This window comes from Sus scrofa, chromosome 13, assembly GCF_054392235.1.
Source record: "Sus scrofa isolate SSC_HxYL_T2T_F1_AM1 chromosome 13, Sscrofa_HxYL_maternal_Yorkshire_Landrace_v2.0, whole genome shotgun sequence".
NCBI lineage: Eukaryota > Metazoa > Chordata > Mammalia > Artiodactyla > Suidae > Sus > Sus scrofa.
Window position 1 is genome coordinate 41,390,574 of NC_139395.1, and position 24,545 is coordinate 41,415,118.

General features: G+C 44.1%; 1 long non-coding RNA gene across 1 annotated transcript; it reads right to left on the reverse strand.

The window, feature by feature from the left end:
- Positions 1–18,792: 18,792 nt before the first annotated feature.
- LOC102166555 (uncharacterized) lies at positions 18,793–24,474 on the reverse strand. The gene is made up of 3 exons (XR_306751.4): positions 24,344–24,474; positions 22,093–24,125; positions 18,793–21,350 (listed from the first exon to the last, which is right to left on the reverse strand). It is a non-coding gene; the product is annotated as an uncharacterized LOC102166555 (long non-coding RNA).
- Positions 24,475–24,545: the final 71 nt, after the last annotated feature.

A 24,545-nucleotide genomic window follows, 5' to 3' on the forward strand; every position in this document is an offset into this window, starting at 1 on the left:
GAACCTCCATATGCCACAGGTACGGCCCTAAAAAAGAAATATAGCACAAAACCGTAACATGCATGGAACAGACCTGTAGAGCTTAATGAATTATTGGAGAATCAACACCTGTATAACCACCAACTAGTTCAACTGACAGATCACAATGCTCCCTCCCCTCCTAAGAAGAAAAACTGTTGGTCTTTGCAGTAAAATCTCCCTTGCTTTCCTTTATCCTTTTAACACTAAATGTGAGTCGCTCAACACCATGGTTCAGTTTGCCTTTTTAAAAACTTTATCAAATGAAATCCTACAGTAGATTGTCTTCAGCAGCCAACTTTCCTTACTCATCTTTGTATGTGTGAGATTCTACCATGTTGCCTGTTGCTGCACTTTAAGCCTATAAGTTTTCTTAATTTTTAAATTATTTAATCAACCAATTATAACATAGGGACTTTTTTCTTTTATTTAAATTACAGTTGATTTACAATGTTGTGCCTATTTCTGCTGTCAAGCAGAATGACCCCAGTAATACATGTATATACATTCTTTTTCTTATATTATCTTCCATCATGGTCTATCCCATGATACTGGATATAGTTCCCTGTGTGTACAATAGGACCCTATTGCTTATCCATTCTAAATGTAATAGTTTGCATCTACTAACCCCCAACTCTCAGTCCATCCCACTCCTTCCCCCCTCCTCCTTGGCAACCACAAGTCTGTTCTCTATATCTGTGAGTCTATTTCTGTTCTGTAGATAGGTTCCTTTGTGCCATATTTTGGATTCCACATATAAGTTATATCATATGGTCTTTCTCTTTCTAACTTACTTCACTTAGTATGAGAATCTCTAGTTGTATCCATGTTGCTGCAAATGTAAGCTAACTTTGCCCACCTAGAATATCCATCCCCCACTATCCCACTCAGTCCCCACAACCACCTTCCAAATTATCACCCATCCTTAGAATTCAATACAAATGCCCCTTCCTCCTCCAAGAAGCGCCCCGCATAACCCCATAAAGAAGCTTTCCACCTGCATGTAACCTCTCCACCCAGTCTGGGACCTTCTCTTCTAGCCCTTCCACTTACATTGTCCTGCACCCTGATTATTTGAGCTGCATTTTCAACATGCTGGAGTGTGTCCCCCAAACCAAACAGCTGGACCATTTTACTTATGCGGGATCCTGAAGAGTGCTTAGTACTCAGTCAGAGACATGGTAGATGTCCAGCGAGTTAAATAACTGGATAGATCTACTAACCAAACTCTGCCTGCATAAAGCAGAAGTGGACTTATTGGGCCAGAGCTGGGCAGTGACTAGCAGCTGTTCTTATTGTGTGACTGTCTCCCAGTGTCCTGTGGATAAACGAGGTTCAGGAACGAGATGCGAGACTGCAGTTTGTTCTGGGAGTGCTTTGGGGACTAACCCCCCCTCCCCTTCAAACTGTTTCCATTGTATCTGTCTCTAGGGAAGTGATGTAAGAACATCATCTGGCTCTTTGAGCTTCCTTGTTATTTGGATTCAGGGTAAACAGCAGTTTCCTTTCTGGCTCTCCAAGATTAAACACGGTATATTATTTCAGTCTGAAGGAAAACAGAGCATCTCTGACACGGCATTTTTGAGAACTGGAAACAGGGGAGACAATCTTGGTGCATCTCTTGATGACCCATGAGGGAAAGAAGTGGGTAGGAAGCTTTAGAGAACTTGCCTTTTTGCTCTGAGCATGGATGTGAAGTGGGGTGGGGATGGGGGTGGGGGATGTGAGAAGCTTAGTAGCTGAACAGGAGCCCAAACCCCTGCCTGGTCCCATGACAATGGCCATGAGGATCGGGTCTCTCTCCTGAGGCTGGAGCAGAGTCCTCCAGGGGCCCCGTTGCCTAGTAGGTATGCTCTGCTTGGGACCTGCGTCCTCTATCTCTGTTATTATTTGCACTCTATGGAGTCTGGAAGCTGAAAAAACACCTATATGCTAGGAGGAGGAGGAGGAGGAACAACTTATCTCCTTCAAAGAGCCGAGCAAAACAAAAGAACAGTTATTACAACTGAATTAATAATGGTTATCGGTGGCAAATGGGCTTATGGTGGGGAATGGAGATGGGTGACATTATGTATTGCATCTTTCTGAATCGCTTGAATGTTTTTATAGCAATGAAAATATTTGATAAAGGAAACCCAGGCGCAATGCACAGGTATAATATTGGTTTCTCAGTGAGCTTGAAGAATCTCTAGACTCTCCCTGACCCTCCTTTTTAATCTTATTATTTTTTAAAATTAAGGTATAGTTGATCTAGAGTGTGCCAATTTCTGTTGTACAGTGCAGTGACCCAGTCATACATACATATATATACATTCCCTTTAAGATTTTTTTCTCTTTTTTTGGCTACCCCACAGCATATAGAGTTGGAATAGATCCAAGCCATAGTTATTCCTGCTGACACCAGAGACAGCCCAATCCCATTGCACCACAGCAGGAACTCCACCGCCACCCTCTTGTCATGTATTCATCATCGCCAAGTGCCTGATGCCTTCATCTCACCAGCAGCTTCCCCCCTTTGCTGCCTGTTCCCCATTCCCCTCCCTTCTCTGCAATCCTCTGCAAGAAACTCTTGGCTTGCCAGGCCTGAGAAACAGCTTTCTTATCCTCCCCAAATTCACAGTATTCCACTCCATCAGCTGAGTGGCCTGGCTGACTGTCACATTTGATAGATGACTTCACTAGAAAGTAGTAATGCCTAGACTAATGTCCACTTTTCCTGAACCGTGAAACAGGTTTTAAGAGTTATATGCCTGTTCCACCATTTCTTCTAGTGGGCCCACTTCTTGGAATATATTCCAAAGAGGTCCCTCAGAGGATGGAGTGGATACAGCTGAATCCCCCCCGCTGACTCCTCCACAATGTCTGAGCCTTTTTCCTACCCCTGTCAGCAGTTTCTGACAGCTGACCCCTTCCCCAGAGCCTACTTGCTGGGGAGGTTATGCGTCCAAACCCCTGCAGCCTGCAGCCCACGAATGATTGGAGTTCCGTTGTGTGAATGGGACATCAACTCTGCAATGTAGTCCATGCTCTAGAGCTCCCTGTAGGATCAGGTGCAAGCCAATTCCAGCATGTGTTCCAGAAGAAAGCATGGCAGTGGCCAAGCACTGGCCACACATCTGTTCCCAGCTATGTGGAGGTGATCACGGAGGGATCAACCTCTCCCATCTGTGGGAGGCAGGGCTCCACTGGAGTTACTGTTCTAACAAGACCACATACTAGGGTGGATTCCCCACGAGGAGACTCCTAAGAGGGGGAGGTGAGATTTAAGCTGGAACATAAAGAATCAGTCTGGTCGGCCCAGCCCAAGGGAGGAAAATGAGGGTAGTGAATGCATAGGCAAGAAAGGCTTTGCCATAAAATAAAAGAGGTCCCCAAGTACAGTCTCTGCCCACATACAATATGGCAAGGTCTTTGGGTCTCCTGGTGACATTTTGGCCACAGTTGAGACACCCAGGGTTGGTGAGGTCCTTTGTACAGGGTGGATTTTAAAGATGGAAGGGTTTAGGATGATGGGTTTAAAACCTGCCACCCTGCTGCTTTCTTGCTATGTGACCCCATAGACCTCACTTCACTGCTCCAGCTCTCATTGAGGACAATTTCTTCATCTTCCTGTGGGGGATATCTGTGGTTTGACTACTCAGAATCTGTTCCTTTTATCTAGTAAGACCTCTGATTTTTGTTTGAAGATTTGTCCTGTCTTCATTCTCCAGGTGAAGAGCTCTTCCATACCCGCCACCAGACAACAATGATTTGTTCAAGGATAGGTGCACACCTCAAGTCATTCCAATCAGAGTGAGTCTTAGAAATTTTTGTGGAAACTGCTGGAAGAGTAACTTGTTCCCACTGAGTAAAACTCTGAAGTTAGTCATTCTGCAGCCATCTAGCCTTCAATGTGGAGAAAGCCACAAAACAGAGCTCAAGAATGGAGTCCACAGGTAGATGGCAGAGCTGAGAGACCAAGAGAAAACAAATCCTAATGACACTCAGCCCCTGGGTCAAGCTTGACCTGAAGCTAGAGATACTCCTGAAATTTTTATTACATGTAAATTTCTGTTTCTTTCTGGTTTCACCCAACAGGAAAACTGAAACAGATAAGATCTGCAGATGCCAAGCTCTCAAATCACTATCTAGACCCGAGGGCTATAGTTTGGTTGGTGATGTCTTTCAGGTGGACTTGGTCCTCTGCAGCAGTTGCCCCCTGAGTGTGTTCAGTAATCAAAGCCATTTTCAGACACACCCATGCCAGCCCACCTGGCTGGAGGTGAAGAACTAGGGGCAGGTCTAGCTGGTGTGCCTGCAGGTGTGCATTCCCATCTCTGTGCCAGCATGCCTGGCACTACAACTGCTTCTCAAAGAGATATTTCTCCATAGGATGTGCTGTGGAGGCTTGTGATGCTGCCTGGAAGGAAATAGGAGGCACCAGGATCAGTGTCTCATCGTGTTGGCATCCAGGTAGGGGCATAGCAAGACCTCCTTGTTTGGGGTAGTACTAAGGGATGTGATCTTGGAGAGGGCTTGGGGGTGCTTGTGTCATCCCCTCTGCAAAGGAGCTCATGCCCACCCCCCATCACCATCATCATGGCAATCGTAGCCCTAACAACAAGTACCTGGCACTCAACTGGCAGGGCTTTGGTCCATATTCTTCACGTGCATCTGTGTAGTCCCCAATGCACAGGCATGGGAACCGACGGCGGGGTTAAATATGGATAGCTCGGAAAGCTTGGGCCAGTGGCTTAACTTCCGTGCCTCACTTTCCCCATCTGTCACATATGGATAATAATAGCACCAGCTTCATGAGTTGTTTTGAGGATTAAATGAATTATGCTTTGGGGGCTTTAGGATAGGACCTGGCTTGTAGTGAAGGCTGTTGGTCTGCAGAAGAAGCATCTTTAACAAGCCTATTTTGAGAAGACTGGATCTTCTGACTCCAGATCTTCCTCTGACCCAGCCAGGAACACAAGGGTGATGTTCACACACTCCAGTGCAGTTCATGTGGGCGCACCCATGCCCTCAGAACACAAGCCTCCAAGGGAATCTGTCAGGTGCTCCAACTGAGTCAATGGTACATTGGGCACATTGTCATTAATTATACTCAGAGAAAGGCTGTGTCCACATTCCCATACCCCACCTCTGCTAATGCAAACAGCTGGGGAAACCAGAGCTCACTGATATGTTTATCACGGTTCATAGTCTATTCCTGCCTTCTTAACCCCCCAACTTCTGGCTATTTTGTGTTGAAGGGATTGGGTTACACAGCTAACCTGACTTTCATAGTGGCAAAACTTGAATCTTCTCCATCCAGTTGGTGTGAGTGAGGAGGATGGTGGGCAGTTGACTTCTAGATTGAGGGTCCCTGTGTCTTGGGGACACACCCTAGGTTTACACGACAAACCCCAGGACCTACTGGAGATGAAATGAGATCCATTTCCACTAGGTCTGCTGCCCAGATTGGCTGGTTTAGGATGCTTTGGGACTCCTGTCTCTCAAGCTGGGGTGGGAGGGCCTCAGGACTGAGGTAAAATACTGGTCAGCCTGAATAATTACCCACTCAGCTTTGAGTAAGAACAAGTTCTGGGCAAAAGGGACAGTTCCTCTGGTGTGACAGCAGCCTCTTGGCTAGCCTGTTGTAGTTGTCTTCTAACTGATCTCTAGCCTTCTCTTAGGCTCCCTTCTGATCCATTCCCAAGAGGCCACCCGGAAGGCTCCATGAAATGTGAGGGTGTCATTTGCTTGCTTAAAATCTTCCTGTGATTCCCATAGCCTAGAGCAGCACTGTTCACTAGAATTTTCTGATCTGAGGAAGATGTTTTATATCTACTCTGTCCAGTAGTAACCCCTGACCACATGCAGCTGTTGACCACTTGCAATGTGGGGAGTGTGCCTGAAGAACTGAATTTTTAATTGTATTTTATTTCAACTAGTTGAAGCTGAAGTTGCCATGTATGGCTAGGGACTACCTGTTAGTTAGGACAGCATGGGTCTAGAGAATGAAATGCAAAGTCTCAGGCATGTTCTAGCCTATCTGAGCAACCATCATTTTTTTTGCCAGAATTCATTCAAACAGGGAATTCCAGCTGTAACAAATGACTTACAATTCCCTAAACCTTGTGCCCACTTCACACCTCCATGCATTGGCATCTGCTATTCTCCTTGCCTGGTACATTCTCATCTCCTGCCCAAACATGTTTTCAAGCTGCCTGCTTGCCAAACCACCCTCCTTCAAGACACAGCTCCTGTGTTACCTCTACTATCAGGCTTTATCAACCACCACCCTGCCCTCCTCTCCCCACACAGAACTAACCACCCTGTCCTTCATGCATCCAGCGAAGACAAGATCTGAGGCCCTTCCAGGGCTGATGTATTTCCCATCTGCCAGCAAAGGCAGCCTCCAGGAGAGAAGGTTCTGTGTGGTATTCATCCCTGGGCCTCCAATGCCTAGCACAATGTTTATTTGGCTCATATCAAGTGGTCATTAGATGGAGGCTGAAGAAATAAACTGGTTGTAGTAGACATAGGTCATAATTCAGGTTGTCTTGCATCCAACTTCCTGTTCTGCTTTTCCCTAGTCTCGTTCTGGGACTTCTCTTTGTGTGTGGCCTTGGGAGTTAGAGGGACGTCAAAGAGGAAGATTTTTAAAATTGAAGTGTAGTTGATTTACAGTATTGTGTTGGTATTATCACAACATTGTATATCAGCTATACTTCAATAAACTTAAAAAGGTGTATTGCAGAGTGATTTAGTTGTATATGCATACATATACACACACACACACACACACACACACATATTTATATCAGATTATTTTCCATCAGAGGTTATTATAAGATACTAAATATTTTTCCTTGTGTTTTACAGTAAATTCTTGTTGCTTATCTATTTTAAATGTATTAGTGTATATCTGCTAATCCCATACTCCTAATTTACCCTTCCCCACCCCCTTTCCCTTTTGGTAACTCTAAGTTTGTTTTCTATGTCTGTGAATCTGTTTCTGTTTTGTAAATAAATTCATTTGTAGTATATCAAATGATATTCATATTATATTTGTCTTAGTATGAATTCACTTAGTGTGATCATCTCTATGTCCATCCATGTTGTTGCAGATGGCATTATTTCATTCTTTTTTATGGCTCAGTAATATTCCATTTGTGTGTGTGTGTGTGTATGTGTGTGTGTTACATATATATACACCACATCTTCTCTATCTATTCCTCTGCCTATGGATATTTAGGTTGCTTTCATGTCTTGGCTATTGTAAAAAGTGGTGCTATGAATGTTGGGGTGCATGTATCTTTTCCTTGTAGAGTTTTTGTCTTTTCCAGATGTATGCCCAGGAGTAGGATTGCTAGATCATATGAACTCTATGTTCAGTTTTTTTTTTAAAGGAACTTCCCTACTGTTTTCCACTGTGGCTGAACCAACTTATGTTTCAAGGGGAAAGACCTTTTTGCCAGGGCATTCATTCTAGAAACTAATGAGAGCATGAGGGGTGCAGTGAGGTGGGCGGACAGAGGTCATACTCATCACAGCAGCAGCACCCAGGCCATACAATTTCTGTTGTCCAGCCCACCAGAGCTCCAAGATTGGTTCTTCAGCCTCCTGCCAAACACATGAGTTCTTGATGACCTTCCAGAAATTTGCTGGGAGAGTTGTCTGGCTTGGTAGTTAGTCACCAAGTGCTACTTAGCAGCAGTCACACAGATAAGCCTCTGGGTCTACAGAGCTCTGTAGGAGGAGAGGGTGTGTCCTTCTGTGATGAGGCTTTATGAGTGACAGGGCTGAGCTGTCACAATGCACAAAGCTGAGGTTGAAGCCAGAGTAGAAGACCCCCGGCCTCAGGCAACTGAGGAGGATCTCCCTGGCATTGGAGAAAGGTATAATGGAGAGCAGAGCACCATCCACTGCAACCAGAGTGACTGGAATGTCTGCATGACTACAAGTGGGGCCACCCCATGGTCTAAGGGAAAGGAGATTCCAAGGGATGCTAATGGGTTGTTTTGATAGCATTTGGGGACCGGGGTCCAAGGTGGGTCTTTGGGGGTGTTATTAGCAAGTGTTACTGGCTAGATTTCTATTCTCTTAAATCATTATCCTTCCAAATACACTGTGAACTGAGAACTTCATCTGTTCAACACAGTTTATGAAGGGCCTCTTCCTCTGCACAGGGGACCATGCTAGCTCTCTTTCCCACCTCAGGGCCTTTGCCCATGCTGTGTCTCCAGCCTGAATTTCTTTTTGTCTTATCTAAACTGTTCCTATCCATCATTCACACTTAGTTTAAATGTCACTTCCCTATGGAGACCTTCTCTGACACTCAGATTATTTCTCTTGGGCCCTGGAACCTCAGCTTACAGCATTTATGAGAGCTCTCATTGTGCAGATATTGGTGGGGCCATTTGAAGACAGATTCTCTTCTTGTTAAGTGGCAGGCTCCATAAGAGCAGGGACAGTGTCCTGTTCACAGATGCATCCTCGGCATTGCACAGTGTCTGACACTCAAGGAATATTTCTTGAATGAACAAGCAAAGGAGGAAGGATGAAGAGGGAGGAAGGGAGGAGGGGCAGAAGGAAAGGAAGAAAGGCAAGGTTGCAGTATTCCCCTTGGGTCTCTGTGTGCCCTCAGTATGATATATGTCCCCAGTTATGCTCTTCGCCCTTAAAGTAGTTTCTTCAGGCCATGCACTTGGGGCTAAGCAGAATGAAGACTGTCCTCTGTAACCTTTCACCTGATCCTGTACGGAGTGAACGTCCCAAGTTTCTGGACAAACATAACTCAAACTCCCTGCTGCTATGTCTAAATGTTTACATTCGCTCAATATTCTTGCGTTGAACTCCTAATGCCTGGTGTGATGGTATTAGCAGGTGGAACTTTGAGGTGACTAGGTCATGAGGGTGGAGTCCTCATGAGTGGGATTCATGCCCTTATAAAACAGGCTCATGGAAGTCCCTAGCCCTTCCTCCATGTGATGATACAAGGATTGTTCTGTGACCCAGAAGAGGACCCTCATCTGACCATGCTGGCACCCTGATCTTGGTTATGGAGAGATGAGCATTTTAAATGTTAACAGCTACTGCCAAAATAGCTGCAGCCCTGTGATTCATTGCACCATCAAGTTTAATCTCTTTATGTTGGGGTTGATTTCACACGAAGTCTGGAACTGAACACTTTATTTTGGCATCAGAACTGATGCTCCAAAGGTGTTAGAACTCACTTCCTAGTGCAAGTATGGCTGACATTGGCTGTACCTTCTAAGCATTCTTCATAAATTCACTCATTTAATTCTCACATCAACCACACTTTAAAGCAAGTATTATTATTCCAGAATAGTAATGCCAGCCCGAGGCCTTGACCGTGTTTGCACAGCAACAAAGTAGCCCACTCAAGATTCAAAGCCGGTATATGCCGTTGCCCTTGTTTGCTGTTCAGAGTTCTGAGTGAGCAAGGGACTGACAGGATGAAAGTCACATACTCAGACTGATGCTTCTTTAAAGGCTTCTTCAAACCCACACATTCATAACTGACTTATCCTAAGGATTCATCAGGAAATTACCCACATAGAAAAGCCTATGGGACATGTAATGCAGGTGATCATACACTATGGCAAAAATACAGATCAGGGAGTTCCTGTCGTGGCTCAGTGGTTGACGACCACGAGAATGCAGGTTCAATCCCTGGCCTCACTCAGTGGATTAAGGATCCAGTGTTACAGTGAACTGTGATGTAGGTCGCAGACATGGCATGGATCTGGCATTGCTGTGGCTGTGGTGTAAGCTGGCTTCGATACGACCCCTAGCCTGGGAACCTCCATATTCCATGGGTGAGGCCTTAAAAAGACACACACACACACACACACACACACAAAACCAGATCAGGAGCTTCACCTAGAGGCTTGTCAAAGGCTTAAAAAGTGTTGCTGCCGCAGAGGCAATAACTGGAGCAGACGGTGGAGGGAGGTGCAGGGAAGTCATCATCATAAGTATTATTAAAAACAGAATAAATGAGTTTGGGATTTATAGATACTGCTGTATATGAAATAGATTAATGGAGTTCCTATCATGGCTCAGTGGAAACGAATCTGACTAGCATCCATGAGGACGCAGGTTCGATCCCTGGCCTCGCTCAGTAGGTTAAGGTCCAGCGTTGCTATGAGCTTGGTGTGGGTCACAGACGTGGCAGATGTGGCTAGAATCTGACATTGCTGTGGCTGTGGCATAGGCACAGCTCCCATTCTACCCCTAGCCTGGGAACCTCCACATGCCAAGGGTGTGGCCCTAAAAAAAAAAAAATAGATTAACAATAAAGACCTACTGTATAGCATAGGAAACTATGTTCAATACTATATTACATAACCTATAATGGAAAGGAATCTGAAGAAGAAAAAAATATATATATGTATATGTATACATATAGATCACTTTGCTCTACACCTGAAGCTACTACAACATTGTAAATTAACTATTTTTTTAATTTTATTTTTTTATTACTCAAATGAATTTATCACATATGTAGTTGTATAATGCAAATTAACTATTTTTGTTTAAAAAAAGGAAAACAAAGAATCATGGACAAACTTTTTTTTTTTTTGGTTTTGGTTTTGGTTTTGTCTCATGGCTGAGAATGTACCCTGGCCTCAGCATTTCAAGTGCAGTCTGTGAAATTTCCCTGAAATGGAACAAAAAGACATTGATCTCACATATCTTCTCTGAGTGGAGCTTTTCCATGGTTCTCTAGGGTTATCACAATATATACTGACTTTAAAAACAGTCCCAGTCTTCAGCCCATTAGGAGAGAAACTGCAGCCTTTTTTTCCCCCCCTTTTACACTTTTTACAGAGAGAAAATGTGTGACTTTTCTTGATGAGCAAACAGCCAAAGGTGTTTAGGAAAGGTCTATCATTTTTTTTTTTTCTGGTGGCAAGACACCCTAAACTAAATTCATTAGCAACTCTTCTGTTTGGGATTTTAAAATATTCTCTGACCCATATAAATACCTTGTTTTGTCCTCTACTAATATAAGAAAATGAACTGATGTACGTAAGCTATGGCTTTCAGAGCAAAGAAGCAGCAAAGTATAACAAAAAGGGGCTTGGAGACTGTCATTTCACTGTTGAAGACATCAAAACCCAAGCTCTACCCATGCTTCTACTCCTCCTAAGAAAGTTTCTCTGTTTCTCAGTTTTCTTTCCCCAAATACACATGATGCAGGATACCCGCTGGCTCATTCACTGGGCCGGTGTTTATTGAGCTCTTACTCTGTGCTGTATGCCAATAGCAAGATGGCAGAGCTATAGTGTTGAACAAAATGCATGAGGTTCTCGCCTTCATGGAATTGAAATACTGGGGGATATGAAAGGATTGCAGAGGCAAAAACTCTGTATCAGTCAAAAGCAATATATATATATCTGCTTATGGAGACCTTTTTTTCCTCCGTCTCTAAAAGCAGTGCTCTTGTGGACTATACTGTGTTTTTTCATTTACTGTATGACACTTTGGCAGCAAAAGAACAACAACCTCCTTGAGGTCAGGATGTGGTTTAAAGTTTTCATGTCTGCAATTCTTAGGACGATGGGGTAGCTGGCTCTGAGTCCCGAACATGGTCTTAGACCCCAGAGTCCTTAGCTTTTCTCTTTTTCTAAATGGCCTTTCAGCTGGGGCAGGTTGTTGTGGGTGTTGAATATTGGGTGACAGTGATAATGAAACTGATTTTTTTTCTATCAGAACTGACAGTGAGTGAATCTGTTGAAAGAGTCTTTTTAAAATATAAATTATTTGAACTATTCAGTCCTGAGCTTATAGACATTTGGGGACAGTATATGCCATGTTCATTGAACCTCAATTGGTTTAGTCTCAGGAATTTTTTCTACACAGTTTCTGTCCATGATTGGCTCCTGAAACATGAATTGGGCCCTTTTGCTTGATTTCATAAAAAGTTAGATATAGCTTACGGATGGTAAAAGAAACAATGCTGTTTTCACTTTTAGTTTGAATTTGGGTACTCTGGCCCTTCTCTCAGCTCTGAGTTCACATAAATAATTCTTTACCTTCAATAACTGAGCGTTTACTATTTAGGATGAATGGAGCGTGTCCTGAATAACCCACACCCATCTCCTCATTGCAGATTGAGATCTCATAATTAACCAGGTCCAGGCACAGGGTCTCTGCTGGGAGGTGTCCTGAGGACTGACTGGGGCCCAGAGTTTAGTCATCTTCCAGGTGAGTCAATTCACTGTATAGAGTAACGAGTGTGTAAGTGTCAAAAGTAGGGGCTCAGCTCTTGCCAGCTGTCCTGTCCCTTTCAACACTATCCACATCCAAAGTTTTCTCTATTCAAAGGGGCAGAACAAAGGACTAGGAGAGGAAGCCAAGTAAAGCTGCAGCTGGTCATGCCAGAGGTGGTGGCTCGAGGGAAGGAGAGAGGAGAAAAAGGGAGGGAGGCGTGGTGGGTGCCTGTATAATGCATCTCATTTCTTCTATCCAATCCTTCAGTCACTTTCTGAAGACCAGGTGGTTTCTCCCTTTTCAGCAGTATTCTTTTAAGTTAAATCTTGAGGGTAAAGGTATTTCTTGAATGCCTTCAGAGTAAGATGGTTCAGAGTCTCAGTTATTGGATGTTTGAATTTTTTGTTTGTTTGTTTTAGCACTGCCCCCGATGCATATGGAAGATCCTAGGCTAGAGGTTGAACTGGCGCTGTAGCTGCTGGCCTATACACAGCCATAGCAATGTGGGATCTGAGCCATGTCTGTGACCTACACCACAGCTCATGGCAACACTGGATCCTTAACCCACTGAGCGAGGCCAGGGATCCAATCCACTTTCTCAAGGATACTAGTCAGGTTTGCTACTGGCTGGGCCATAACAGGAACTCCTGGATGTTTGAATCTTGAAAGCAATTCATTTGATTACTTTTATATTCATGGAGCAGTTGTTTATGGAGTAGTTACCATGCTCAAGTGCTGGGCATACAACCGTGCAAGACTCAGTCCCTGACTTGGAGGGGCTTCTTAGCTACCATGAAGGTAAGAGACAACTGTAACAGTGGATTGGGGAGTTCCCATCATGGCGCAGTGGTTAACGAATCCAACTAGGAACCATGAGGTTGTGGGTTTGATCCCTGCCTTTGCTCAGTGGGTTAACAATCCGGCATTGCCGTGAGCTGTGGTGCAGGTTGCAGACTCGGCTCGGATCCCGCGTTGCTGTGGCTCTGGCGTAGGCTGGCAGCTACAGCTCCGATTGGACCCCTAGCCTGGGAACCTCCATATGCCACAGGAGTGGCCCAAAAAAGGGCAAAAATAAATAAATTAAAAAAAAAAAGAGTGGATTGGAAGAACCATGTCAGATGACCTTGACTTGTCATGGGAACACAAAGCAGGTCACCCAACCCAGTATGAGGGGGAGCATCAGAGGTTGGGACATTAAAGCTAAGACCTGAGCGACACTGACGTTATTAATGAGGCTGGAAATGAACATCTGTGTGGCTTTCCATCACTGTGGTTTTTAACTCTGAGGAGTAACAGAAAAAAGAAAGGTCTTTCCTGAAGGTGGGCTGGGTGGACTAACTGAGCATCAACCTCTGGCCAAAGGCTGGCTCAGAGTGGTCAGTAAGTCTCAGAGAAAACCAAGGTCATTTTTAGTTAGGAGTGGATTGCCAGGGATGCCACAGTGAATGCCCAAGACTTTAGAGCCCAGACTCAAGAAACACTGAGATACTTCCTGGTTTCCTGTCCTTGATTCAGCAGATTAAAAGCTGGAAGAGAAATAAAGGAAGACAATAGTTCTGAACACATGAATGCTAAGGAGTTCATGTACTGTTGCTGTTATTGTTATTAGAAACAACGGCTTGTTATCTGTGTTAAATAATTACTTATAAGCTCTCCTGGGCAATGTCCTCTGGAAAGATACAACAGTGTTATGGCATAGAACATTGGATTTATGGTGAAACCTGGGGTTGGGGGAGCATGTGAAGTGGCACATTTGACAGTGTTAGAGGAAGGATCCTCCTATATAGAGGAGGACTTCTGGAATCAGAAGTAGCACTGGATTAGGAACCAGACGCTATAAATCCTCATGAATAGTTCTGATTCTGAAAAATTGCAGTCCTAGCCAAGAAACTTCAACCCTTGGGATGTCATACTCCACAGGTGTAAAACATAGATTGGTTTCTGTTCATATATTCCCCCAATATTAATTGAGTGCCTACTGTGTGTTACTACTAGCCTATTACAGAGAGAATAATAGGCATTGATTCTTGGTCCTTGACTGAAAGTGTTAGGGCAGGAGGACAGCTCAGAGTCTGGTGGAAAAGAATGGACAAGGTATTAGAAGTCAGTGACAAAACAAAATGCTGTGGGAACATGCAAGAACAGAAGGGAGCCGTTCTGGGGAGGCCTTCAGGTAGATAAGAACATGGAAGGTGAGCTGGGCGGGTCTAGGATCTCTAAAGTACCCGTGAAACACATGCTTTAAAAGTACAGATCAATGACATTGCTTTGTATTCTAGTTTTGTGACTGTAGCCTTTGTTGTAGCTTTTATGACAATAACACCATGAAGGAAGGAAACAAAATTCAGGGACTTTGACTGGATTTTCTTTTTTAAAATGTCTCATTTTTGTTGCTATTGGCATCTAGAATGTGGGAAAATTCAGTTAAAGTAATAATTTAAGAAATATATTAGGAGTTCCTGTCGTGGTGCAGTGGCTAACGAATCTGACTAGGAACCATGAGGTTGCAGGTTCAATCCCTGGCCTTGCTCGGTGCATTAAGGATCCAGAGTTGCCATGAGCTGTGGTGTAGGTTGCAGACGTGTCTCAGATCCCGCGATGCTGTGGCTCTGGTGTAGGCCCGGTGACTACAGCTCTGATTCGATCCCTAAACTGGGAACCTCTGTATGCTGCGGGAGGGGCCCTAGAAAAGGCAAAAAGACAAAAAGAAAAGAAATATGTTAACCTACTGTCTAGCATAGGGAACTATACTTAGTATTTTACAATAACCTATAAAGGAAGAGAATCAAAAAAATGTATAACTGAATCACTGTGCTATACACCTGAAACTAACACAATATTGTAAATCAACTATATGTCAATAAATAATTTAAAGATTTTTTAAAAATTTAGGAGTTCCCACCATGGCTCAACAGAAACAAATCTCACTAGTATCCATGCAGACGCAGGTTGGATCCCTGGCCTCGCTCAGTGGGTTAAGGATCCAGTGTTGCCAGGAACTGTGGTGTAGGTCACAGATGCAGATCAGATCTGGTGTTGCTGAGGCATAGGCTGGCAGCTGTAGCTCTGATTTGACCCTAGCCTGGGAACCTCCATATGCTGCAGGTGCAGCCCTAAAAATACCAAAAAAAAAAAATTATACAAAATGACCAACCATACAAAATGGAGGAAAATATAAAGTGAACCCCTTTGTGGACCACCTGATTCTGCTTCCTCTATACCATCTTCCACATCTATCACGTACAGTATTCGTTTGGCTTTTGCTGGAATATTTTAAAGCAAACTCTAGGCTTCATTTCATTTCATCCATAAATATTTCAGTAGGTATTCTATGAGGGAAGAACTTTTTTCAAAAAGCATAACACAATGCCACTAGCATGTGATGTAATACCCAGAACATGCCATATTTTCATTAATTAACTCAACATTTTTACAGTTGTTTCATTCAAATCAAGATCCAAACAAAAACTACACACAATATTTGACTGAAAGGACTCTTAAGTATCTTTTATTCTGTAATAGTTTCCCCCTTCCCCATTTTTTTAAAATGCCCTTCCCTTGAGGAGGGGGAGAAAAGAATCATGTATCCAGTAGAGTACCCTAAAATCCATTTGGTTGGTGGTTTCCTCCTGGTGTCATTTAACTTGTTCTTCTGTTTCCTGTAAACTAGATTCTTGTTAAATCTTTTCTTTTTTTCCTACCTTCTTTTCCTTCCTTAGGTTCCTTCCTTCCTTCCTAGCTTCTTCCCTCCCTCCCTCTCCCCTTCTTCCTTCCTTTTTCTTTTCTCTTTCTTTCTTCCTTCCTCCCTCCCTTTCTTTCTGCCAGAAGACTTCATAGGAGATGCTGTGTACTTTCTGATGCTTTATAGCATGAGACACACCAGGTCTGATTGTTGCATTTTTAGAGATGTAAAAATCGATCAGCGTAAGTTCAGGTGTCATCAGCATGGTCCAGAGTTCCCTGTCTTTTACCTAATCGTTATTGATGATTGTTGCCTAGAATCTTTATTTCATCAAGTGCTCCAAAGTAGTGATTTTCTGTCACTCTTTCTGTCTTTATTAGCCAGACTTCTTCTATTAAGAACTTCTTGTCATCTGATTACTCTGAAATACAGTTCAAACAAGGCAAACAGGATAAATGCTTAGTTATTTGCCTTTATTTATTTTAAACTCATTTTAATCCATTGTGGTCATTATTTTTTGACTCGCATTGTCCCCTCCTTGGCCAGTGAAAGTCCCTTCAGGATGGCCTCTGTGTTTTGACCTAACCCTAGTGGATTTGATAGCTCCTTGCTTTTGATAACAAGTGTCCACAGCTAATTTTTGATGTAGTGATTAAGCTTCAGAAATCCTTACCAGCCCTCTGGGTTTTTGTTTGTTTGTTTGTTTTTTGGCCTATCCATGACAAGTGATGGTTTATACTAGTTGCATCAGTTAGGAATGCTTTCTGCTATAAGTAAGCATAAAGAATAGAGTTTCAATTTTTTCAGAGAACAAAAAGTCTGGAGCAGACAGCTGTGAGCATTTGTTCAGCAGCTCATGAGGTCCAGAGCCAGCATCACTGTGATTCTCTTGGCCTCTCCTTCATGGTTGCAAGATGGCAGTTCCTGTTCTAGGCATCATGCCCACGTCAGGGCAGGAAGAAAGGGGAAGGCTGGAGCCAGCTGCAGCTGTCCCTTTGTACCAGAAAAGCAAAAGCTTTCCCCAAACTAGCCTCACCCCCAGCTGAATTCCACCCAGATCCTACTGGCCAGACTGGATCATATGGCCATCCCTACTTGAGAGGGAGGCTGGGAAGTGAGCAATTAATTTTGGTGGTCTCTGTGGTCAAGGTGGGCAAGGGAGTGGGGGTTGGAAATTAATCTAGGGCTACTATTTCTGGGAGAGTGGCCTTAAGTCCTGAACCAACTTTCCCTATTCTGCTTTTATTTTTATTTTTTATTTTCATTTGAAATCTAACACTCCTTGACTTGGAAGCAGGGTGGGACAGCTTAAAAGAACTGTGAGCTGGAAATGAGGAGGGCTTTATTTGCAAGACTGCCCTGAGGAAATAAGCGTCAGCGGTTTTGACATCCATGATGATTCAGCTTAGCTCCGTTCAGTTATCAGATGCCACTTCCAGGGCCAGGTTCTGCCCTGCCAAGTGTCCTGTCTCCTCCTGTGTGTAAGAGGACACACCAGTCTGTCTGTCTCCATGAAAAGAGATAATGTGTTTGAGCTGCAGTGATTTCCCTATGATGCCAGAATACCTTGTGGCCAGTTTCACCAGAGGCCACCCAACCTTAACACTGTTTTAGCAACAAGCAGTGCTAACCTGGACTTCCCTGGTGGCACGGGGGTTAAGGATCTGGTGTTGTCACTGCTGTGGCTTGGGCTGCAGTTGTGGTGTGGGTTTGATCCCTGGCCCGAGAACTTCCACATGTCATGGGGATGGCCAAGAAAAGAAAAAAAAAAAAAAAAGCAGGGCCAACCTTCAGCTGCTATTCTGTGTTGATGTTAAAACAGTGAGCTTTGGGAGTTCCTGCTGTGGCTCAGCAAGTTATGAACCCAACTAGTATCCATGAGGATGCGGGTTTGATCCCTGGCCTTGATTGGTGGGTTGAGGATCTAGCATTGCCATGAGCTGTGGTGTAGATCACAGATATGGCTTCGATCTGGCATTGCTGTGGCTGTGGCTGGCAGCTGTAACTTCAACTCACTCCTAGCCTGGGAACTTTTGTATGCCACATGTGTGGCCCTAAAAAGAAAACAAACAAACAAACAAACAAAATGGTGAGCCTATTCTGCACTTACTTGATACATAGCGAGCTGCTACCTGGAGCCTCAGAGTCCAGCTGCCTTAGTCATCCTGGCTCCTCTCCCAGGAACTCACTTGCTCCTGCCCAAGACCTCCTTGTGTTCCAGCAACTGAGGCTAAGGCCTGGCTGAATGAGGCCAATACTAAGGCCATCCATTCTGTGTCCAAATATTTAGTCGTCACATGGCTCTGACTTTTAAATATTTTGAGTTTCTCTCATGGGAAAGAACACTTGTTATTCCCACTGGTCATTTCTCTTGACCATCCATGGTTGAAGGGCAAATGGGTAGTTAATGATAACCAACTCAAGGAAGAAGTGGATAATCCCATCATTGATAGTCTTGGTTTCCTCAAGGCTAAATAATAAGTCACTTGTTAGAAAATTTGAGCTACTCTGATACTGGTGTTTTAAAATACTCATCCTGCAGGAGTTCCCGTTGTGGCGCAGTGGTTAACGAATCCGACTAGGAACCATGAGGTTGCAGGTTTGGTCCCTGCCCTTGCTCAGTCGGTTAACGATCCGGCGATCCGGCGTTGCCGAGAGAGCGGTGGTGTAGGTTGCAGATGTGGCTCGGATCCCGCGTTGCTGTGGCCCTGGCTTAGGCCGGTGGCTGCAGCTCTGATTCAACCCCTAGCCTGGGAACCTCCATATGCCGTGGGAGTGGCCCAAGAAATAGCAAAAAATAAAATAAATAAATAAATAATAAAATAAAATAAAATACTCATCCTGAAAGGGAAAGAAGCCAGACACAAAAGACCATGCATTGTATGATTCCATTTAATTGACCTTCTAGAAAAGGCAAATCTGTAAAGATGGAAAACAAATCACTGGTTGCCAAGCGATGGAAATTGGCGTGTGATTGACTACACATGCACAGGAGAAAACTTTTTGGGAGTGATGGAAATATTGGGGTGGATCTGGGTGATGGCTACATAGCTTTTTAAAAGAATTTTTTTATTATATTTGATTTACAATGTGATGTCAATTGCTGCTGTACAGCAAAGTGCATAGCTTTATAAATTTACTAAAAATCATTGGGAGTTCCTGTTGTGGCTCAGGGGTAACCCAACTAGGATCCATGAGGATGCGGGTTTAATCCCTGGACCCGCTCAGTAGGTTAAGGATCCAGCATTGCCATGAATTACGTTGTAGGTCATGGATGTGCCTCAGATCTGGCTGTAGCATAGGCTGGCAGTTGCAACTCGGATTCAACTCCTAGCCTGGGGGCTTCCATATGCCGTGGGTGTGGCCCTAAAAAGCTATTTTGCTTAAATACATAAATAAAAAATTTAAAAAAGAAAATAAAAATCATTGAATCACCATGTATTAGCAGTGAACTTTATGGTAGGCAAATCATACCTCAATACAACTTTTAAATAAAACAATTAACTCTTCCAGTTTTAAAATATTTTCAACTAATTCGAATTCTTAAAGGACTGATGTGGAAAAAAATACTCCAAGTTTGTGGCTCAAGCCCTTAGGCTGCCTACTTGCATCCTCAATGCTAAGCTGTGTGAACATAAATGTAAATAAAATAAAATCCTTGTCCTCTAGGAGTTAAAGATCCAAAGGGAGAAAATGGAACAGTAGAGAGTTATAAGACCCTATGATAAACAGTCTAACTGGGATGTGCAGGGAGGTATGGATCTAGAGAACACCAGGTTCTGACTGGGCAGGGGTAGGGGCACCGCAAACGAGGTTGGACACTCAAGTTAGATTTCAAAGGGTAAGTAGGGGGAGTTGCTGTCGTGGCTCAGCAGTTAGCGAACCCGAATAGCATCCATGAGGACACAGGTTTGATCCCTTGCCTCGCTCAGTGGATCAAGGATCCCGTGTTGCCGTGAGCTGTGGTGTAGGTCACAGATGAGGCTCGGATCCCGAGTTGCTGTGGCTGTGGTGTAGGCCCACGGCTACAGCTCCGATTTGACCCCTAGCCTGGGAACCTCCATATGCCACAGGTGGGGCCATAAAAGACAAAAATACCAAAACAAACAAACAAAAAAAGAAAAAAACCCCAAAAACAGAAAACAAAACAAAACAAAAAACCCAACAAAACAAAAACAAAGAGTAAGTAGGAATTCAGGAGATTGCAAGTGTAGGAAGTGGAGAAAAGGGGTGGGTGACATTTCCAAGCAGAGGAAACAGAATTGGCAAAGACTTGAAGGTATGAAAAAGCAATTCCCTTTCTTTCTTTATTTTTTTTTTTGTCTTTTTGCTATTTCTTTGGGCCGCTTCCGCGGCATATGGAGGTTTCCAGGCTAGGGGTCTAATCGGAGCTGCAGCCACCAGCCTACGCCAGAGCCACAGCAATGCAGGATCTGAGCCGCGTCTGCAACCTACACCACAGCTCACGGCAACGCCAGATCGTTAACCCACTGAGCAAGTGCAGGGACCGAACCCGCAACCTCATGGTTTCTAGTCGGATTCGTTAACCACTGCGCCACGACGGGAACTCCGCAATTCCCTTTCTAAGACCTGTGAAGGTGGGAGACGTGGTGCACATGGAGATAAAGAGCAGGAAAGGAAGGCAGGGGCCAGATCACAAAGGGCTTGGCAGGCAGTGTGAAAGTCTTTGGACAAAGGATCAAGCAGGATTTGTTAGAGGAACACAGGCATCCTCCTTTCGGCCGGAATTAAACTTTGTATATCTTGGCAACATCATATTGCACCCATTTAAAATTTTTTCATTAATATACTGCTTGTCATATGCTAGGCACTGTTTTAATACTGTACCATACTAGGCACTGTTTTAATAATGTGATAATCCTATCAAAAGTGGTTCTCAAATTTGAATCTGCATCAGATTCACCTGGAAGTCTTCTTAAAACAGAGAAACCACTGAGTTTCTAATATAGTAGGTCTGGAGTGGAGCCTGAGAATTTGCATTTCAGTCCAGTTCTCAGGAGAAGCTGCTGCTACTGGTCTGGGGTGCTCATTCTGAGAACAATGGCTTTACACCCACCTTATAGGAACAGTATCATTATCATCACCATCATTCCCATTTTACAGAGGAAAAAAGAGAAGGTTAAGCTATCTGCCTCCAAGGCCTTATAACTCTTAGTGATGGGCCTAGCCTTCAATGCCAGAAAATGTCTGCCACGTCTACCAGTTCACAAGTTGCAAACAAGCAGAGTTAAGGGCTGGCATTTTCTTATTTTATTATTATTTTTTTATTACTCAAATGAATTTATCACATCTGTAGTTGTATAATGATCATAACAGGGCTGGCATTTTCAATCCTTGCTTGCAACTATCAAAAATATACTGGAGTTCCCGTTGTGGTTCAGTGGTTAACAAACCTGACTAGGAACCATGAGGTCTCGGGTTTGATCCCTGCCCTTGCTCAGTGGGTTGAGGATCTGGCATTGCCGTGAGCTGTGGTGTAGGTCACAGACACGGCTTGGATCCCGTGTTGCGGTGGCTCTGGTGTAGGCCGGTGGCTACAGCTCCGATTTGACCCCTAGCCTGGGAACCTCCATTTGCTGAGGGTGTGGCCCTAGAAAAGACCAAACACACACACACACACACACACACACACACACACACACACACGTCTTAACTGACATCTGAGATAAAAGAATTAGAGACGCTAACTGATGCCAAGGGGGTAGTAAGGGAAAGTCTTTGGGGAACTCTTTAGGCCAAGCATTATTTTGGTTTTACTCAGATGAAGCCAGGATTCAAATATGCACAAGTATCAATGTACAGAAGGACTAATTAAATACATAAAAGATATCATTATATTAAATGTCACAACTCAAAACTGAACTATATGAGTTCTCAATCTGTTGTTTTCAATATATATATTCAAAAATTTTATTTATTTATTTATTTAGTCCTTTTGGCTGCACCCACGGCATATGGAGGTTCCCAGGCTAGGGGTAGAATCAGAGCTGCAGCCGCCAGCCTACACCACAATCACAGCAATGCGGGATCCGAGCCGCATCTGTGACCTACACCACAGCTCACGGCAATGCCAGATCCTCAACCCACTGAGCAAGGGCAGGGATCAAACCCGCGACCTCATGGTTCCTAGTTGGATTCATTAACCACTGAGCCACGACGGGAACTCCTAAAATTTTTAAAATAAATTATGAAAGTTAACAGTATCTAGAGAAGGTAACCTTGTTATACACACTACTTTGGGGGTAGTCCCAAGATGAAAAATGGCAATTTCTTCCATGAATTGGCTTGCTTTTCACATCTTGATCTAATTTTTATCATCTCCCTGGTTGCTTCTTTCTTTCTTTCTTTTTAGGGTTGCACTTCAAACACATGGAAGTTCCCAGGCTACGCCATAGCCACAGCAATGCCAATCCGAGCAGCATCTGTGATCTACACCACAACAATGCCGGATCCTTAACTCACTGAGTGAGGCCAGGGATCGAACCTGAGTCCTTATGGATGCTAGTCAGATTTGTTTCTGCTGAACTACGATGGGAACTCCCCTGGTTGCTTTCCAATAAACAACTTCTTCCTTAAATCAGTGGCATTATGTTATTTCTGAGATCTGACTCACAGAGACTGTAATCCAAGCCTGCATGCTCCATCTTGTCGTTTTTTGTAGAATGCTGTATATCTAATTAAAGCTTCTTACAGGTCCATAAAAAGACCTAACATTAAAATATCAGCCTGGGTTGGAGAAAGCCCCAGGGTGGACTGAAGAAGGGGGTTCTTCATTAACAATAAAGGCATTTTGCTTAAATTCAAAGTTAAGTGATCATATATTAATTTGTACTTGAATATTTAAAAATATTGCCTAAGCATAATCAGATCATGTTACCACATTGATAGTGTGGAACTGAAAATGGGTCATGTTCTTGCCAGCAGCACTTCAGCTTCCCAAGAAACACTGGGGATGCATAAATGATTTACCACGTGGCCGGTACGGCATCCCTCTCTGTGGAAGAGAATTTGAGCAGACTTTATTTAAACCAACGTATTATTCTGTTTCTTTCATTTATTGTTTTGCTATTCTTATGCCCTGTTTTTCTTATAGAATTTATTCAAAACCTGAGTGACCCAGCAGCAACATTAATACTTTCTCTTCCTAGGGCTTATCTACTGAAGCCATTGTTCTGTAGTTACTGTTCTATCTCAGGGGCTAGAGACCTAGCAATAGAGGCCTTTTAACCACTGAAAATCCTCTGGGAGAGCATTAGAGTGGTAATTTCACCCCTTTACTTGGTGACAGGGTTCCCTGAGTAGTGATATCTCCCTAAGGAGAAAAGTGCAAGGCCTTCTCATTTTCCAGCAACAAAGGAAGGAATTCCATAAACCAAGTTAGAAGCTGTGAGTTATTCTTTCTAAGCCAGTGTTATCCCAGAGTTGGAGCCTTGACTCTGCCCTGAGGGTCAGAGACCCCCTTTAATAGAAAACCTTACTTACTACCCTGAGGGTTTGCACCTCCCAACAATCCACTCCTGCTTCCCAGTCATCTTCAGACACCTGGGAGAGAGTCTGAAAGAAGAGCCTTCTGACATTTGCAGGTCCAAAGAGACTTTTGCTAAAGCTATCTAAATTTCTCTTCTCATCCAGACGATTTAATCAAACTTGGAGCACCTAAGCAGTAGTTTTTGTTTGTTTTACCCCTGCTTGTGTCTTTCACTGCGAGGGTTCCTTTCTTCCGGGAGGGGTGGAGATCAAGGGAGAATCAGGGAAAAGTAGGTTGGAGAAATCTGGCATCTGGCTTGTCACTCCCTTCCAGGAACCCTGGAGAGCCGAACTCCATTGCGCGCCAAGCTTCCAAGAGTGGGAGACGGGAGCCCTTGCTCCTCTTTGCCACCCTCCCAAACCCAACCTCTGGCCTGCGCTAAGCTCCCTGCGGGAGCCACCCGGCTGGTGACCATGCTGCGGAACCATCTAGTGTACGGTTAATGCCCGGCGTGTTCTGAATCCCTGACTTCATGTTTTAATACTTCCCACGACTTTTCACCTTTCCACGCTTTTCCTGAGGAGGCCGCCTGGCTAGGCAAATGCCTCCCGGTGACCTTTAAAGCCAGCGCTGCATTCAAATGCTGGGTTTTTCTCCTTTTGTTTAAATAGCAACAAAATCAACAAAATTCCTTCAAATTGGATTCCCAGAGAGAAGAAACTGTAGAGAGAGAGGAAAAAAAATATATATACGAATACATATTGAACACTTTCCCTATTCTTGCTTAAACTTGTGTCGGGAGATGGGGTGAGCCTTTAAAAGGGTACAATGCCCTCATCCCCGGGGCCCAGGACGCAGAGTCCTGTGAGGATGCGGTCCCTTCTCTCCGATTTCCCCCACTTTTCTGGGGGGAATTGTCCTTTGTCCCTACTGCTTACTCCTTCATCATCCTCTCTCCTGCTTCGGCGCCTCGCCCCCTTCCTACCGCCAGCCGCAGCGCAGACACTGGGGTCGAGAAGCTGCCAGGATGCCCTCCAGCACCACGCTCGCGGGAGCCCGCAGGTGCTCCCCGCCCCGCCCTCCCCGAGGCCCGGCCCCGGCGCACGCGTCATAGTGACGTATGTCTCGCGCAGGCGCATA